General features: G+C 45.6%; 1 long non-coding RNA gene across 1 annotated transcript; it reads right to left on the reverse strand.

Annotated features, from left to right (window-relative positions):
* Positions 1-3,540: 3,540 nt before the first annotated feature.
* On the reverse strand, positions 3,541-13,047 carry LOC123578883. Its single transcript, XR_006702549.1, has 3 exons — positions 11,895-13,047; positions 11,171-11,301; positions 3,541-3,585 (listed from the first exon to the last, which is right to left on the reverse strand). It is a non-coding gene; the product is annotated as an uncharacterized LOC123578883 (long non-coding RNA).
* Between the last annotated feature and the right edge of the window lie 3,644 nt (positions 13,048-16,691).

The raw sequence follows: 16,691 nt of genomic DNA on the forward strand, positions 1-16,691 counted from the left end.
GCGAGAACTTAGGACCCACTCCAGTTTTTATCCAAGCTTGCCACAACCCAGGGCACGTACACAGCTCTAACAGACGCACGGCCGTCTAAACTCCCAGGAACACCTCAGAGCTTTTCTAAGACCCTGTGAACTCTTTTTCCCACCTTTCCCTCTTAGGTTTGCTTAGTCTATAGTGTGTCCTCACTGCATCCACCACCTCAGGCAATTAAAAGTTAAACACGTCCCTATCATGGTCTTCAACAAATACCCCTTGGGGAGAAGGCTTTTTGCACAGTGCAAGCTCTAAGGTCAAATACAGATAGCCTTGCAAGTAAGATCTTTCATGGAACCATGGGAGCGGTCAAATAGTGACAACTCCTTGGAACTAGGGTTTGCAAAAGCCCTAACTCTGGTTTGTTACCTCCAGCGGCTGCTGGTTGCCCTGGGAACACAGGCTTTCACTTTACATGGTTGTCGTAGATCTGGAGAACAGAGGAGGGAGTAAGGCAAGCTAAATGCCACCAAGCTCCCTGACCTGGGACGTACCCACTTATTTTCTGATAAGCTCCTCAGGTGCCTCCACACCTTTGGTTAATTTCCAGGGTTCTGGAAAAGTCAATTCTGACCATTTTCGCCACTTTTCTCATTGATTTTATGGAGAAGAGAACTTCTGGCAAAGAGAATTGTCATTGATGTCATTTAACTTTCTTTTCATACATGAAATATCTTAATTACGCTGCTTTTCTGTAGCCTCGGCCTGACCTCATAGCTCTGTTTCTGAAGGGGTTTGGCCCTGATTCTTAGTACTTACCTACTCATCTCTAGGCCTACGTTTTCACTGCCCTATCACATACATGTCCCTAAAATAAGTTGGAGTAAAATGGGTGCTTAGTGAGGCATCCAAGCTAATATATATATTGGCGCCCTTATTGTTCACATAGAGAAGTTTTACCGTGAAGGATTTTATTCCCACAAAGTTGCAGCCAGCAGCATGAGCATCACCTGTGAGTTTCTTAGAGATGCACCCTCTCGGGCCCTAACCGAACCTAGTTTAAACCGGAAACTGGGGGGCCCAAGCAACTGTTTTGTTACGTACTTCGGGTAACTTTTATGTTCATTAAAGTTTAGCAACCACCAGAAAAAAGAAAAAGATATATTTTACACCAGTTAAACATTCTGATCGCCTGAGAAGGCCTTTGTTCTCTACCTCTACTGAGTTGAGTGAAATTGGATGAATTACTTACTCTCACATACAGGCTTTATATCCAAATCTGTAAAGTGATGGGATTAATATGGAAGAGACCGTGGGTTGGTTTTGTTTTGTTTTTGTGTGGCATCTGAATTATCAACCTTGCTTCGAAGCACCTTCCCCACTCAATGGTTAAAAAACAAAGGCAGGGCTGCCTGAGCGGGTCAGTCAGTTAAGCTTCTGATTCTTGATTTTGGCTCAGGTCATGATCCCGTAGTCGTGAGATCAAACCCCACATTGGGCTCTGCAATGAGTGTGGACACTGCTTGGGATTCTCTCCCTTCCTCTTTCTCTGCACCCTCACCTCAAAATAAATAAATAAACTTAAAAAGAACACACAAAAGCGTAATTCCTGTATTTTATTATGTCATTAAATGGATTTTATCTTTCATCTAGATCTTTAATCCACCCTGAAGTCATTGAAAACTTTTGCATAAATGCACATATATACCTTTTTTCTTGCTTACATTGTCAGCCCTTTGTCCAAATATCATCTATCATATATCAAAACCCAAGTATTTTTCGTTTGGTTTCTGGATCCTAGGTTCTGTTTTGCCCAATTTGTCTATTCCCATGCCGTATTGTTCTGATTAGAGTAGCTTTAACACACATTTAAGTATCTAGAAGATAAACTCCTTTTAATAGTCTTTTCCAAAACATTCTCAGAAATTATCAAGCTTATCCTCCCATATAAAATGTACAATTACTTTGTCCAATTCCAAAACAATGTTCACACGCAACCATTGGAATTCTGACTAGCGTTGCACGAAATATATGCACTTGTTTGAGAAGCATTTACAATGTTCAGTCTTCCCATTCAGGGATGTGACACGTCTTCATTTACGAAAGCCTCCCTTTACGTCTTCTGTAAAATATTAATATTGAAGGATGTATTTTAGCCCTATGACTTCCTTGATAAATTTATTTTTAGTCATTCTGTAGTTTTAGTAGCTGTCATGAGTGGAATCTTTTACCGTTTCAATTTCTAAATGTTGTACTAGTGGTGAGGAAAGCTGTTGAGGCTTTCAAATATTTATCTTACCCAGTGACACCTTCATGTGCTTGGGTTTTTTTAAAAAATGAGTTTGAAGAGAGTTTCTTTTTAGTTAAGCCTCCTGAGTTTTCTAGGTATAAAATCATATTCTCGGCCAAAAGTGGAAGTGCTTTCAACTCTTCTCCAAAATTTACACCATTCACTTGCTTCTGTCTTCTCGCATTAGTGGAACCCTCCCAAACCAGACTGAATTTTAGCAGAAGGTACCCCGTGGCTTGTCTTGTTTCCAGCTGCCATAGGTAGGCCTTTCGGATTTTACAATTTCATACCATGTTTTATGGTGATCTCTGGTTATCATTTAAAAGTCATTTTAGGGAGTTTTTATTTTTATCCGAAGTATTTAATCAGAAATCGTGTTTTACTTAAAGTCTTTAATCGCAACATTTTCTTCTCAATTAGATCAAAAAAATTTTTTTTCAGGATCAGATGATTCTTTACTCAAATTATTTATTAATATAATTAAATACACTGTTAAATTCCCTAACATTGAATCATTTCAGCCAATGCAGAATAAAATTTTTGTACAGTGGGTGTAGTAAAAGGTAATTTTATTTACAAGAGAAATGCATACAAATTGCATACTGTATAACATACATGCTATATACATATATGCAATATGGAATATAGGTGATTTTTACTGAATAATAAAAAAGTATGGGGCGCGTGGGTGGCTCAGTCGGTTAAGCACCCGGCTTCGGCTCAGGTCATGGTCTTATAGTTCATGGGTTTGAGCCCCGCATAGGGGTCTGTGCTGACAGCTCAGAGCCTGGAGCCTGAGAATTCGGATTCTGTGTCTCCCACTCTCTCTGACCCACCCCCACTCGCGCTCTGTGTCTCTCTGTCTCTCAAAAATGAATCAACATTAAAACAATTTTTTAAATAAAAAAGTAGAAAATAGACAAAGGCTCTGAACATGCAAAACACAAGTGAAAAATACAAATGACCAGTAAACATGAGAAAACATATTCAATCTCACCAATAATCTTTAAAATATAAATTAAAATGAGGTGCGGTTTGCCTTTCAAAATGGCGACATCTAAAAAGACTATTCACATTAAGTGCTAGAGACAATGGGAAAAATTGGCATCTTCATGCATATGTAGAGTTAGTATAACCTTTTAAAATATAACTCCGTGGGGGTGCCTGGGTACCTCAGTTGGCTGAGTATCCAACTCTTGAGTTCAGCTCCGGTCATGATCCCAGGGTCATATGATCGAACCTGCGTCCGGCTCTGCACTGTAAGAGTCTGTCTCCCTCTGCCCCTCCGTCCTGCTCATGGGCCCTCTCTCTCACTCAAGTAAAACTGTAAAAAATAAATAAAATAGAATATCATTTTGTTTCACATATTAACATGGTTGATATGTATATGTGATAATCCAGAAATTTTATTGCTAGGAACCTATACAAAAATCACAGCGTGAACTGGTAAAGATAAATGTGTCAGGGTTTTCACTGCTACCTTGCATACAAGAATCAAAAGAGGAAAATCTCTTAAATGTAAATCAGTAGGGGGTTTGGTTAGCAAATTATGGTGAAACATACAATTCCACGGACTCTTGCAGAGTGGTTAACGGGAAAGAGTGGGTCTAAGCTACCCGGTGTGTATATACCAGAGTCCCATTCTTAAACATAAAAATGTATCATTGCTTGTGTGTATATAGACTCTGGGGACATGTTTTAATAAGGATAGTTAGCCAGGATCAGACCAGGTTATTAGTTGCCAGGAACAGTAGTTAATTACGGTGGATCTAGCAGAAAAGAGACCGAGGAACACGCAGTATCCTTGAGACATCTGCAGAAATCAGCTCGCTGCCTCCAGGGTCTGTGCCCTAAACCACGCACAAGAACAGGTCTGCAGCAGGACCTTTGCCGCCACTGAGTCGGGTACATTACAGTTTGCACTGCCACAAGGCTCAACCGCCCTTGCTGCTGCCCCGGAGTCCCACGTCACTTCTGTTCCAGGAACCAGCCAGGCAAACACTCTTGTCCCACGAGCCAGATGCTACTACTGAAGTGGATGCCATCGGAGCCTCCTTCCTTAGGCTGCTCCCCTGCAAAGCAAAGCCTGTGTGTGAGGACCAGCTTGATGGAGCCTGGAAGCATTTGAGATTCCGCTGCCGAGACCTGGGACCCCAGGTCCTCTCTGTTCTACCTTGGGGAAGTGGGACTCATGGAAAACTCTACCTCCTTCTGCCCCCTACCAGTCCTCCAGCCCCCCACCTGCTTTACAGCAGGGTCACCTGCTCTCCTCCCAGAATGTTAGCTCCACAAAGAAAGGTACTACTGGTCTGAATGTATGTGTCCACCCCGAATTCATATGCTGACATCCTAACGCCCCAACGTGATAGTATTTGGAGGTGGGGCTTTGGGATGCAGTTAAGGGCGATCGTGAAGGTGGAGCCCTCATGTATGGGATTAGTGCCCTTATCGAAGAGGCTCCACAGAGATCCCTCGCTCCTTCCGTCACGTGGGGACACAGCGAGAAGTTGTGAGCTGTGAACCGGGAAAAGGACTCAAACTAGAACTTGACTATACTCGCACCTGGCACCTTGATCTTGGACTTCCCAGCCTCCAGAACTGTGAAATACACATTTCTATTATTGATAAGCCACCAGTCTGCCATAGTTTGTCACAGCAGCCTGGACAAGGGAGAGACGCTGTCTAATTCACTGGCAACATCAACCCAGAGATTGTACCTCAGAGACCTTCCGTAAGTAGGGGTTGCAGGGGTGATGCATGGCATTAGTTTGTAAGACCACCGGCCGGAGTGCGGTATTGAATAGCCTTGCTTCCTCTGTAGTTCTCTGCAAGCTCCTTTCCCACGGAATCCAGCTCCTGGTGAACTACTGTCACCCAAACATGAAAGGAAGCTGATTTCGTTATTGGTCCTGTGACTACACCGGCCCTTTTCTCCATACCTGCCTCTTCATTCAGTTCCCTGTCTCCAATGTCCTCACGCTACTAATGAACCAGCTTAGGACAACCAGCCGAGCAGATCTGTCCTAGGTGTCTCTGGGCGTCTTTGAACAGCATCATCAGTGATTCAAAACTCTTCATCTGCCTACTCAGGGGCACATTATCCACCTACACTCTTCCAATCGCTCCTAATAGTTCTTAAGCGGGCTCTGCCCTTTGCTGTACATTTTCCAGAGAAGCTACTTGCAGATGTCTAGTCCTCAGATCAGCAACAAAGAAATGTCCAGAATGCATTCCTCCTCCTCCTCCTCCTCCTCCTCCTTCTTCTTCTTCTTCTCCTTCTTCTTCTTCTAACCAGTTGAAGCCTATACACGAAGTCCAGGCAGTTTATACACCTTCAATATCCAAAAGCACAGCTGTTGCTAGAAGGAAGTGCAATGTCAATGTCATACAGTGTTCCTACAGAGAAATCACTCATGGGCTTGCAGACCTCTTTCTTTTTGTTTTTTTTTTTTTAATATGAAATTTATTGTCAAGTTGGTTTCCATACAACACCCAGTGCTCATCCCAACAGGTGCCCTCCTCAATGCCCATCCCCCACCCTCCCCTCCCTCCCACCCCCCATCAACCCTTCTCAGTTTCTCAGTTTCTAAGAGTCTCTTGTGTTTTGGCTCCCTCCCTCTCTAACCTTTCTTTCTTTCTTTCTTTCTTTCTTTCTTTCTTTCTTTCTTTTTCCTTCTCCTCCCCCATGGTCTTCTGTTAAGTTTCTCAGGATCCACATAAGAGTGAAAACATATGGTTTCTGTCTTTCTCTGTATGACTTATTTCACTTAGCATCACACTCTCCAGTTCCATCCACGTTGCTACAAAAGGCCAGACTTCATTCTTTCTCATTGCCACGTAGTATTCCATTGTGTACATAAACCACAATTTCTTTATCCATTCGTCAGTCGATGGACATTTAGGCTCTTTCCATAATTTGGCTATTGTTGAGAGTGCTGCTATAAACACTGGGATACAAGTGCCCCTATGCATCAGCACTCCTGTATCGTTGGGTAAATTCCTAGCAGTGCTATTGCTGGGTCATAGGGTAGATCTATTTTTAATTTTTTTGAGGAACCTCCACACTGTTTTCCAGAGCGGCTGCACCAGTTTGCATTCCCACCACCAGTGCAAGAGGGTTCCCATTTCTCCACAGCCTCTCCAGCATCTATAGTCTCCTGATTTGTTCGTTTTAGCCACTCTGACTGGCGTGAGGTGATATCTGAGTGTGGTTTTGAGTTGTATTTCCCTGATGAGGAGCGACTGCAAGGCTGGTTCAACATTCGCAAATCAATGTGATACATTGACCACACCAAGACTCTTGGCTAAGAAAACACTCCAAACTTTTCCAGCTTTGATCGAAACCAACCAACAAACAAACAAACCAAAAACCCAAATGTTAGTATTTCCTTGTCTGGCTGCTTAAAACCGTACCCTGAATCACTGTTGGATTATACCACTGTGTCAATATGAGTTCAAAAGTTGGCCTTGCATTTTGTTTCAGCCACCTCTTCGACGATTAAATCAAATGTCTGATTGTACCTTCACCTTTTGATGCCAATTGCTACAAGCCACTACGGTTCTGTCGCGCGAGGAAAATAAAGGTGAACATCGTTTCCATTATCCATTCCATGCTTGAAGCCGGGTGGAACATCACAGGAGAAATGAAAAAAAATAAAAGTTTGCCACAAAGAATCTGCGGTCGGGGAAATCATGAGTAGGGCTGGATGACGTGGTTTGTACTAGAGCAATTGAAGAGAAATATTTCCACGAGATAGACCTTTAAAGAAGAGGACGGTCCTCTCTGTTAGCCCTGCCAGGGACAGGAGCACCAGGGTGGAAAATAGAGCTCCGCGGACAAACACAGATCTGGGACGGAGTAATAGCAGGACAGGGACTGCAACCAGGATGTGAGAGGATTAAGGCACAAAGGAAATATGATCATTTGTAACTACACAGCCTCTGCTCTTACAAGTGTCTAGGTAGAGGGGGAAGGAAACACGACCTATTTTCTCCGTCTTGTCAGAATTGCACGACGTTTCCAGGACACGCACTGTGGGTGGAGGAAAGATGAAACCTATATAACCCCAGAAGGAAATCCGTTGTCCATGATGACAAAGCCAAGCAGACATAGGTGTTGCTCAGTCTTATTGTTGGGTGCTGTGGTTGTTTTTAATGTTTATTTATTTTGAGAGTGAGATAGGGAGAGTCCATGGAAGCGGGGAAGGGACAGAGAGAGAGAGAGAGAGAGAGAGAGAGAGAATCCCAAGCAGGTTCCACCTTCTCAGTGTGGATCCCAATGCGGGGCTCGATCCCACGAACCATGAGATCATGACCTGAGCCAAAATCAAGCGTTGGATGCCTAACTGACTAGCCACGGAGGGGCCCCCACTGGGTGCTATTTTTAAGGCAGAGATACTCTGCCTACAAAGAGGCTTCAGGCTCCAACTTTCAAAGTTCCTGGTAGTGTACCTGTTCGGTTTCACAGCTCAGGGCAGTGGCATCCTCTTCCTCTTTGTGACCGTGCGGCACCTGCACCCCACTTCTAGGACTGGCACTTGTCTTCTGTGGTCGGTGCCGCTCTGGTGGTCCAGATGCCTTTCCTGGGCCAGCGCCCTGGGGCCGTGTGAGCTTTGGTTGCGAATGATCCACCGGTGCCCCCTCACTTCCCACGGCTTCTGCCGCCTGGAGCCCGCATCGGCTCCTACCGCAGCCACAGCAAAGTCCCACAAACCCATGACTCAAACAACAGAAACGTATTTCCCTCCAGTCCTAGAGGCTGGGAATCCAAGACCAAGGTGTCGGCAGGATCGGTTTCCCGAGGCCTTCTTGGCTTGCGGATGGCCGCCTCCCTCCCGTGCCTCTGCTCCGTCTTCCCTCTGTACCTGTCTGTGTCCTAATCTCCCCTTCTTGCGGGAACAACAGTCATGTTGAACGAGGGCCCACCCATACGGCTTCATTTGACTTTAATCATCTCTTCAAAGGCCCCAACCCCAAATGCGGTCATATTCTGAGGTCCTGGGAGTTAGGATTTTAACACATGAGAGGAGGGAACACAATTTAGATCATAACAGGCCAGACACTTTTTTTTTTTTTTTTTTTAAAGGAAACGTTCTAAAGCTATTTGGAGTCTGGTCATTAACATCCTCTGAGTATTTGACCTCCCCACCCCCGCTCCCCAACCCACCAGAGCAACTTCCTGGTCTCTAAACCTGCAACCACCAGAATTTCACTTCTAAAACTATACCTGCTTCCCTAGAAAGAGGCATCCTTCTCCAGGGCCACCAAAGATGTGATCAGGGAGGAGCAGGACACGGAAAAGGAAGCCCCCCCCCCCCCAGGAGCACAAAGGGAGTCATGGAGAAAGAGGACAGACAGGCCCTTCAAAGTTGTACAACAAGGCTGTCCGAGACCTCACCCTCCTGCAGGACAGAGCTGCTGTCGCTCAGCAGGTGGTTCAGGCCACCAACCAGTGACCGCCTGTGCCATCCCGACTCACCCCATTCCTGAACATGAGTTCAGGAAAAAGAAGAGACGGGATGGGACCAGCACGGCCCCATTTCCTGTAGCTTCCGTGGCTTTTCCGCAATTCCTTACTGAGTGGGAGGTCGGTCAAATGCTTGGGGTTCTGCGTGGTGGGCGTTGGGCTGAATATGGGCCCCAGAGATGCCCACTCCCAATCTCTGTTCTCTGTGCTCCTCTGCCTGGTGAAAGGGACTTTGCAGATGTGACTAAGTTTAAAAAATTTGAAATGGGGAGGTTATCCTGGAATATCTGAGTGGCTTCGACGTAATCACAGGATCCTTCTGAGGGAAGCCGGGGGTGGTGGTGATGGTCAGAGGCAAAGATGCTGGGACGATAGAAGCAGAACCCAGAGAGGAGAGAAGACGCGGTCCGGCTGACTGTGAAGGCCGAAGAAGAAGCCCCAAGCTAAGAAATGTGGGTGGCCTTTCGAAGGCAAAGAACAGATTCTGCCTCCGAAGAAACGCGGCCCTCCCAGCACGTCGACTGGGGCCTGGCGAGACGGTTTGGCGCCTCTGACCTCCAAACTGTGAGATCATCGATTTCTACTGTTGGAAATCACCAAGTCTGGGGTCATTTGCGATGGCCTCCGTGGGAAACGAATGCAGCATGTAGCAGATATGAATGTGTGTCTGGAGCATTAGCCCAAGAAACATCACATTATTTAATTTCTGAAGTGTGTATCGTATTAGAAATATAAAATCTCATTTCATATTTAAATTAGAACTAACTGGCAAGAAGGGGGATGACGAAGAACTGTGTACTGTTGTCATCGCTGATCCCTCCCTTGTTCTGGACTAAGTGATCCTGAGAATTTACCCAGGATCCCCCAGCTTCAGTCTGGGATGCGAACGGCTGTGTTCTCACTGTCTAAACCCGTCGTCCGTCGTCCATGCTAACAATTCCGGGGTCAGCACATTCTTTTTTTTTGTTGTTGTTTTTTTTTTCAGTAAAGAGCCAAATAGTAACTATTCTAGACCTCGCCATCTCTGTCTGTTCTCCGCTCTTGCAGCGTGAAATCTGTCGTAGGTAATGTGCAAACAAGAGGACGGGCTACGTGCCAACAAAACTCAGTTTACAAAAACAGGCTGGGGCCGCATATGGCCAGCCAGCCCCCATAGGCCACCCAGAGGCGGGCAAACTGCCCCTCGCAATGTCCACTCCCTGCGACGAATTTGGTGACTGGGACCTTTTATGCAGCCTCAAAGGGCACAGGTCTTAGGGGTAAGTCCTCAAGCCACCACAGACTCCCTTTGTAGGTGACCCCCAGATGGGGTGCTCCCTGGGGTCCAGGGCTCCCAGCAGAACTCGCTCCTACCTCCCCTGCCCAGCCCCAGAGACGCCCGTGCTCTGTGGGTAGGTCCCCTCTCCTCATGCTCCCCCTTCCTTACCCCTCTACTTCTGCACGAATCTAGCTCTTTTCCTCCAGGAGTCCCTTTGCCATTTGATAAAAGGAAATAAGCTTCTTTTCCTCTCATAATTGGAGAAGAGGAAGTAATGTCCTCCATCAGATTATCCTGTCCTTCCACGTTACTCAGCCTGTTGGAAATCTGGTTGGACTTGGGTCGATCGCTTAGTAAGCTGTAGGTAGTTTTCGTTCTATACGAAGGTTCGGTCATCATCAGCCAATCCTTTTGTTGCCTTAATAAGTCACAAGCTACAGCACCCCACAGACGACAATGCAGATAAACATCTAACTCCTGAGCCATATAATTGAAAACTACAGCCTGGATTCTCGTGGCTGGAGCTGGGAGGCCGCATGACCAGCTTTCCTTACATGACGGCCCATTAGCCGGGTCCATGGCTGTCGGGGTGCCCCACTCATGCCGTCCTTGACCTTTCCCTGCTCTTCCACTCTCCTCTGCAGGTTGTCGTCTGGTTCTAGGAATCCCCACAGTCGCTGGTCCGGCCAGGATTGCTGTTGTGGATGTGAACAAAGCCAGGCTGAATAGGCTTATACAGAGGAGACAAAGGGACTGTCCTGGGTTGGAGCCACCTGCCTTTCCCTAGCATCAAAACAAAACAAAAATAAGCTCTTTAGAGCCTAGTAAATATACATCCACTCTTTGGCTTGCTCGTCCACGCTAAGCTGACGGCTAATTTTTAGCATTTGGACAAATGTTTCCAGTCGCTGCGTATGGGGTTTCATTATACTAAAGAAAACGTTTAATGGGTTCGTCTTGAACAAAATGGCGCACTTAAGGGCAATTTTAAGAAGATTTTTATTCAACAAAGCTTTTTATTTGAAAATAATAAATGTATAGCTTCAAAAGAAAATTGTCAGTAAAGGTTGTACAAGTGGCAAAGTACTCTATTTCCTTTCCCCTTTGTTCTCTTGGTATTCAACCTTCACTCACCCACCTACACTTATTGAAGAAGAGTCTTTGCCTAATGACACAGTAGCTTACCTTCCCTGGCAAGACTGAGGAACCAACAGGAGGGAAACAAAGGCATCTGGAAATCACAGGCAGGCTTATCATCAAATCATATTTCTTGAGCATCCAGAAGGGGGAAAGCACTGTGCCAAGGAGCGTATGAGCTGAGTGAATGGATAAACAGCAGAGACCCACAGGGGAGGCAGATTAATCTGTTGACCAAGAAAACAAGCTAACAACTTTCGCTTCTACAAATTTTAAAAAGAAACAGCACGGAGGTCTATGGTGGTAGCACAAAATAACTTTCCTCATATTCTGTCTAAGAATCTGCTTCAATTAACTTATCTGGAGAAGTTGAAGACTCGAGGGTTCGAAAGTAGGAATGACGGACTGTTATTCTTTTCCAGTTTTTTTTCCATCATTACACGATTTTCCTTTCAATGAACTCACAACAGGACAGTTATGACAGAGCCATGCTGACATTGTTGATGAACTTTTGCCAGTTACTCAAATTAAGGAGAAAGGTCAGTATTGACTGTCCCATCGAAAACACCAGAAATAAAGATCACACTCATTTTTGTTAATTTGAGAAATAAAGTTGAGATTTCTCCTCACCTAGTAATTCAGGAATTGCACTCTGCTGAACACACTGATACCCTCTAGTTAATGTGTGTTGCCCCAACAACAACTGGACAGAAAACTGGAGTTGGAAAGGCAGGCAGTGGATAACAGGATTCATTCCTTGCAAGGCACTTACCTAATTCCCTACATAAAGTCAGACACCACCCGCAGATCCTTTGTTTTTCTTCATAAAGTACGAGCTGTGGGCAGTAGGGTAACTTGCTTCCATCACTTGGGAACTGGCCAGCTTTCTGGATGCTACTGCTCAGGTGAGAGAGAGAAACTGCCAGGCTATTCCGGTGTGCAGAAGCAGCGGGGCGTCCGGGGGATTCTGCCAGGCACTCCTCACCTTCTCAAGAGCCACCTGTCATCACAGAGAACGTTTATTCTTTTTTTTTTTTTTGGCCACACACAACTAAAAAAAAATTAATCTGTCCTTTGTTGCGGTGCAAATGCCCGTAAGATTCCAATGCTCCGCGAGAAAAATTAAGAACTGAGAGACTGGTACTTAATAAATCAGAAGGCCACTTTAACATAAAGCTTAGTTCCATGGACTTGGCCAAGAAGGGAGAAGGTGGGCGGGGGAGAAGAGGCAAATCGAAAATGAGAGGAAGAGGAAGAGAAAGCTCAAAGGGGATGAGTGAAGGGGTAAAAAGAGGGAGAACACAAAAAAGCACGTCTCAGTCCATTCAGGCTGCCGTAACAAAGCTCCATGCCCTGGGTGGCTCTAACAACAGACCTTTACATCTCACAGGTCTGGAGGCTGGAAGTCCAAGGTCAAGGTGTTGGCAGATTCGGTGTCTGGTAAAGGCCCAATTCCTGATTCACAGATGGTTGTCTTCTTGCTGTGTCCTCGCATGGCAGATGGGACACGGGAGCTCTCTGAGGTCTCTCTTATAAGGACCTAACCCCTTTCACGAGGGCTCCACCCTCCTGACCTAAATCACGTCCAGGAAGACCCCACCTCCAACCATCATCGTACTGGGGTGAGGTTTCAACACATGAGTTCTGGAAGGACACGTTCAGTCTGGAGACAGGTACAGAAGAATGATGGGAGGGAGGAGAAGAGACTCGATGTAGAGAAGCCGGCCGCTGCGAGAGGGCAGAGGGTCGTGAGTGGAGGAGAGTGAGCATAAGACCAGACATAGAGGCTAGTGGGAGCTGTACTTGAGGTGCCCCTACCCCCGACCACCGTCCTTGGAGTACGTTGTTGTCATTAACAACTGCCACACTGACTTTTTTTTTTTAATGTTTATTTTTGAGAGAGACAGAGACAGAATGCGAGTGGGTTAGGGGCAGAGAGAGGGAGACACAGAATCCAAAGGGGGCTCCAGGCTCTGAGCTGTCAGCACAAAGTCCGACGTGGGGCTCGAACTCACGAGCTGTGAGATCATGACCCGAGCCGAAGTCGGACGCTCAACCGACTAAGCCACCCAGGTGTCCCTGCCACACTGACATCCATAGAGAGTTATTCACCCTGCAGATATTCGTGGGAAGACTATTCTTTGCCCAGTGGTTCTCAAGGTGCTGGGGGAAATCAGTGAGGCTCACGGTCTTGTGCAGTGAGAGGCTGGAGATGCTGCTTTGATCACGGGGAAACATGCGTTCATTTTACCAGAAAATTCTGGAGTTTATACACACATATATATATATATTTTTGGTACATACATATATATATATATATATATATATATATATAAGTTTATTTATTTATTTTTGAGAAAGAGAAACAGAGAGCACGGGGGGGGGGGGGTGAGGGACAAAGAGAGGGAGAGAGAGAATCACAAGCAGACTCAACTCTGTCAGTGCAGAGCCCAATGCAGGAGTCAGTCTCACAAAGCTTGAGATCATGACCTGAGCCAAAATCAAAAGCAGGACTCCTAACCAGGTGTGCCCCAATAATACTTTTTAAAAATATAAACTCCAGAGGGGCACCTGGGTGGCTCAGTCAGTTAAGAGTCTGGCTTTTGATTTGGGTTCAGGTCATGATCTCAAGGTTCATGAGCTCGAGCCCCAAGTCAGGTTCCGTGCTAACAGAACAGAGTCTGCTTGGGTTTCTCTTTCTCCTTGTCTCTCTGCCCCTCGCCCACTCTCTCTCTCTCAAATAAATAAACTTAAAAAAAAAAACTCAAAAAAAAAGAAAGATTATTTAACCATAGGTTTCTTTGGCTTTCACATCCATTGAGAAGATTGATTGAGGGTTTAAAGTTGTAGTTTGGAACATTAGAGAAGTCTAACTTTTTGGTATAGATGAAAAGTTTTCACTTATATTCGAAAGCAGCCGGGTGGGTCTGTGATCTGATTAGGGGTTTGCAGGGAGCGGGGGATGGGGAATAGGACCAAATCATTTCCGGAACCTAAAGGTTACGTTTGGGAAGATGCTTGTTTCATTGTCTTGCTCCTTTTCCCTCTGAAAGCAAATCCAGATGTCTTAGCCCAGTTGGGTGTCAGAAGGCAGAACTCGCGGCACTCTTTGGCGGGGAATTAGGACAACCTTCCGGTTAAATAAAGGAGTGAAACTCAGTTCTCACTCTCGCAACTGCTCTTATCAAAAATCTCAAGCTTCTCCATGCTGTGGGAGATGCCACCCCATGACTCCACGTCCTCGTGACGAATGGGGTGGCCAGCGGTGCAGCCGGAAAGGGAGCCACAGAACAGTCCATAAATGCAGGTTGTTTCTTTAGCTCTAACTGTGTGCATGGGACAGAGTGCTCTGGGCTGTCCCCCCGGGGCCAAGGTAGCAGTTCCATGGCGAATGGGATGGTGTCATCCCAGAGACCACCTCAGTGGAGCATGGGGCAGAACTCGGGAGGTGCGTGGGATTTCCAAAGGAAAAATCCCTCTGATTTCCTATCCTTATGCTCCAGAAGTTATTCTCATAAAACAAACAACAACAACGACAACGACAACAACAACAGAATACCATTTGATAAGATTTGGCCTCAGACATTCATTTTCCCTGGGAAATGAGATTTCTCTGAACCGTTAGGCACGTCCAATTTTAGTTAGTAAAATTCTGGAACTAGACAGAGGTGACAGTTGGCAGACCATGGTGAATTTCTTTTATGCCACTGAACTGTGTATTTAAAAAGGGTCAAAATGGTCAATTCTGTATTATCTTTATTTTAGTACCGTAAAAAATTTTACTTGGTCAATTTTATTCTGAAACCTGTTGTAGCAATAATTAGGCACCAATAGAATAATATCTTGGTTTTAAATCAATGGGAGGAATGAAACAAAAATGTCACTGAATTTGAAACAGTTTGCTAACAGGTCTGTATTGCAGTATGATTTGATTAAAAAAAAAAAAAAATGACAATGAACTCACAATGGAAGCTAATTCCCGAGCAGGGCCATAGCCTCTGAGTCCTTCTGATGCAAGAATATTGAAATGGGGATGAAAACAAAGAGGCAAAGACTACCGAGAAAAATCCAGAGCTGATCATTACAACAGGAACTACGAGGCGAGTATCCGGGCTCCCACGAGATAAATCGCACCGTTTGGCACGTAATCGCTTTGTTTAGGAAACAGTACGTTCAGGGCGCATGGTACCTGGTAGAGAAAACATCCTTCTATTATTTTTTTATTTATTTATTTTTTTAAATTTTTTTTTCAACGTTTATTTATTTTTGGGACAGAGAGAGACAGAGCATGAACGGGGGAGGGGCAGAGAGAGAGGGAGACACAGAATCGGAAACAGGCTCCAGGCTCTGAGCCATCAGCCCAGAGCCCGACGCGGGGCTCGAACTCACCGACTGCGAGATCGTGACCTGGCTGAAGTCGGACGCTTAACCGACTGCGCCACCCAGGCGCCCCGAGAAAACATCCTTTTAATGTTATGAGAAACGACTCTGCGCCTGGAGTTTGGGGCCCGCACCCCCCCTTTCATTAGAGGCTCGGCCTCACAGTCTGAAAGGGCCCCGTTTGAGGAGACGCAAAGCTATTTACAGTCGTTTCTCTCCCTTCGCAAGCTGAGCGGGGTGAGCGTTGAGCAGCAGCTCGATCAGATCCCCAGGCAAAACAAGGGTTTCTAGAAAATGCCAACACTTACGTTTATGGTAAAATAATTCACCCGATAAAATTAACAGCTTCTATTGAGGCACCATCTGCAGGATAACATTCATTTTTCTTTTGTTTTCTTTTAAACTTTATAGGTCTGCAGAGGCCGCGCAGGCGCTCGGGGGAGTCCCCGTGTAAGGAAGAGGTTGACTGTTGCCTAATGAGCAAAGCCTCTGCTACCTGTTTCCCAATTTGGCTGGCGGTGGGGTGGGGAGAATCCCTCAATTGACTCAAGGATACTACATTTATCGGGACCTTAACACCTCACCACCTCCTTACACAACGAAATGCAAAGTCAGCCTTTTCTAAGGTTTAACCTAAGGTGGCTCTGCCGTTAAAGAAATAATTTCTTTCTGTCTCCCGGAAGAACGAGGAAAACTATTTACAGATCACCAAGTCGCCTACTTAATGGACAGTTGACTGTTCTTCTCTTTGAGCTAAGATATACACAAAACCCCTCACATCTCCACCAAGAGATCATTTCCCACCATTGTGATTAGGTCATTTCTTCTCTAGGTGTTCTTTGAGGAACTCCATTGGACAAACAGAAGAAAATGGAACTAAGTTATGGTCGATCACCCCAGAAGCCCCTTGGAACTTGCAGAGTTCATTCAAATACTGTTATCTGGCTGGGCTGTTATCCAGGGTGAGGACAGTCACCCGTTGAGGACCAGGCTGGGTGTGCATCCTCTCCCTCGTTACTTAGGTACTCCCCTCTCAAACTATCCCTGGGGAAAAATAGATGTGATTGTTGTCAGTCTCTTACGTTCCCCTATTCCCTCCATCTGCCCCCTTGTCACAGTTTGCACCATGCTTATTCAGCGCCCCTCCTGTGAAGGACAGAACGTCCTTGAGGAGACCCGCGTGACTCGC

The sequence above is a fragment of the Leopardus geoffroyi genome, chromosome A1, assembly GCF_018350155.1.
Source record: "Leopardus geoffroyi isolate Oge1 chromosome A1, O.geoffroyi_Oge1_pat1.0, whole genome shotgun sequence".
In the NCBI taxonomy this organism is placed as follows: domain Eukaryota; kingdom Metazoa; phylum Chordata; class Mammalia; order Carnivora; family Felidae; genus Leopardus; species Leopardus geoffroyi.